This window comes from Leiobunum rupestre, chromosome 9, assembly GCF_980474605.1.
Source record: "Leiobunum rupestre chromosome 9, qqLeiRupe1.1.hap1, whole genome shotgun sequence".
Taxonomy (NCBI): domain Eukaryota; kingdom Metazoa; phylum Arthropoda; class Arachnida; order Opiliones; family Sclerosomatidae; genus Leiobunum; species Leiobunum rupestre.
In genome coordinates, this window is record NC_143392.1 from 35,543,630 (window position 1) to 35,546,410 (window position 2,781).

Consider the following 2,781-nt stretch of genomic DNA (forward strand, 5'->3'; position numbering starts at 1 on the left):
CATGTTTATATTTAACTAGCCGAGAAGCCCACCCTACGGGCGGACCCACAGCTAGTTGTGTGTTTCGAGGCACCCCCCCCCCCAGTAAGCCCCCCTACCCCTCTTTCCCATGCGATAATTTCCATGGTACCCTTTTCCCCATAGTCGAATCACCCCAGTAAGGCACCCCTCTCCCTTTTCCCCATGCCAGAATTACCAGGCTAACCTTTTCCCCCGAAAAAATAACAAAAACCTCACCTTTCACTCTCGTCGCAAACCCCCCTGTACCCCTGTAAACCCCCTGTATCCAATGGCAGATTTGCTCCCCCTCATGACGAACAGAAACAAATACGCTCGTCCCTGAGCCCCGAATCCCCTCTGGCCCGCGCTGTCGAACCACATCAGTAACGAAGCGAAAGACAGTCACGGTTTCCCTCTGTTCCGCGGAAGCGTGCGGGGGGGGGGGGACGTCGCGGGTATAGGCGGCGCCACAGTCGCTACCCCTGCAGCTTGGTTTGTCTGCGTACTTTGTTGATCAAAACAAACGATTAATATGGCGGATTGTAGGCGCAGAGGTGGCATAAATTGCGAAGTACCTTTCTGTAGTAATACTGCCCTTAAAAATATTACAATTCGAGTAAATGGTGAGAAAAGAACGTTGGAGTTATCGTTTCACAATGGCCAATCCAATGCAACTAAATGAAAAGAGAGGACCCTACGTTTTGTGAATCGTTTTAAAGGTGATCTGTTTTATTATATACTGCAAAATAAGGAAATGCTAATGAATTAAATTAATTTTAGGTCAAGCCGTTCGATTGTCATTATCGCTGGAAAATATTACATTGAGGCCCACAAAATTATGCGTTAAAAGGGCATATTTTTCTATTTTGTATTGGACCCCAATTTTCCTATCTTTGCCACCCTGATGGTTCGGTATGAGTTTTCGAGTTGATACATTTCTAGCTATTGCCGCAGATCCCAATATGATTAAAAATAATACTGTAAATTCAAATGGTTTTTATTTTTAATACTTATTTGCATATCTTAACATTTTATTCACTTCTATTGTAATTTCTAATTAAGTGGTTTCTTCAATGAATTTAATTGCTTTTAACTTTGAATTAATTCTATAATACATTTGTTTTTGCCTTTTTAGTTAACATGGCTTTGAGTAGAAAATTCATAACATAAATAGTTCAGTTCATTTGTTATCTACAAATACTAATTGGCCAAAATTTAAAATAGGAACTAATTTAACATATTAAAAATAGAACTTTCCTTGACTAGAAGTGTAAATTTAATTATAACTTTTCTTTAACTAAAACTAAAATAAAAATTATATATTTGGACAACGTTTTCTTCAAATATTGTCAGTCTCTCTTAATATCAATTAAAAATAGCCCTTGAGAGAATAGACAAAAAAATGAAAAGGCCTAGCTGAATTTTTCCATAGTAGCCTCTACAGTCGTTAGCCAGTAGATTCCTTCCTTTCCAACTTAGTTATTTTGTGCCACTGCCTCTTCAATTGATATTATCTTCGCTACAAATGGACTCTCCACAAATATTTCATCCCGACTAAAAGCTAGAAATAAATATTTGAGACTAACTAAGTGACCAAATAAGAGTACATAAACCTTTTTGAGCCAGGCAAATTTAACCCTCGCAACTCTAAACATTTTATTACCGTACAATACCGAAGGCACAGTTAGTTCTTTTCCTTCATTTTACCCCACTTCTAAAGTCAGAAAGTTGGGATAGCTCTCAGTATCTTTATATATAAAATAGACCAGCAATTTACTGCATGTTTGCAAAAGCCTGAATTTCTAGAATAATAAATAAAACAGGTTACATTAAAGAATTGGGTTTTAATAAAAAATATATTTACCCACTATTGCATGAACAATGGACCTTTCAATGCTGTGTTTTCCATCTCCAACTTCAAATTTTAACTTTTGTTTTAAGCATCCGCACACCTTATTCTATGGATCAAGAGTAGACTACTCTCCAATATACTTAAAAATTTCAAGCATGGAGCGATTCACTAATATACCAAATAAAATTATTTAAAATACATTATACATTATACAAAATGCTGAAGCTACTAGTCTATGAAATTAGAACAATCTGGGCTTGTTCTAATGTGAAGATAATAATAAATTTCAAACTGATCCCTTGTATGAATTCTCCAAGGCCTACTCATAGTGTTATTAAACTCAAATATTTATACTTATATTTACGAATTCAATACCTATTGACAGTTCAAAATTAATAAATAAATGTCGTATATACACCTTTGTTAATACAAAACATTAGAACACGCTTTAAAAAATATGCTAAAATCGTTAGTAAATCTCTGGTAAAATGTTTTAATTGATGTTATCATGGACTAATTAATTAGTCTATGATGTTATAAAACGCGCATTTTCGCATAACGCCATTACCCGTATCACCCAAATATAGTTCTAGGCAGTGTGACTAGGTGGCGCAGCTGTAGTTTTCGGTGGCGAATAAGCTAGTCGAACCATAGACAGTATATATCCCTTAGGGATATATACTGTCTATGGTCGAACCACCACCAGTAAAAAAGCTAAAGGCAGTCCCGGTTTCTCTCTAAGCAAAAACAACAAGTCGGCCAAGGCCGTAATATTAGTTCCACATGGATGAATTAATTAATTATTCTCCAAGCCTTGGCGCGTGTCAAAAGGTTAAGCATTACGTCAGACGTAAGCTTCTTTATCTGTATTGTAAGGTTGAGCTCCGTATCTCAAATCCACTAGGAACTACGAAGAAAATTCGCATACG

General features: G+C 36.5%; 1 long non-coding RNA gene across 1 annotated transcript; it reads right to left on the bottom strand.

The window, feature by feature from the left end:
* Positions 1-1,353: 1,353 nt before the first annotated feature.
* Positions 1,354-1,907, bottom strand: LOC149927287 (uncharacterized). Its single transcript, XR_016474121.1, has 3 exons — positions 1,865-1,907; positions 1,664-1,802; positions 1,354-1,561 (listed from the first exon to the last, which is right to left on the bottom strand). It is a non-coding gene; the product is annotated as an uncharacterized LOC149927287 (long non-coding RNA).
* Positions 1,908-2,781: the final 874 nt, after the last annotated feature.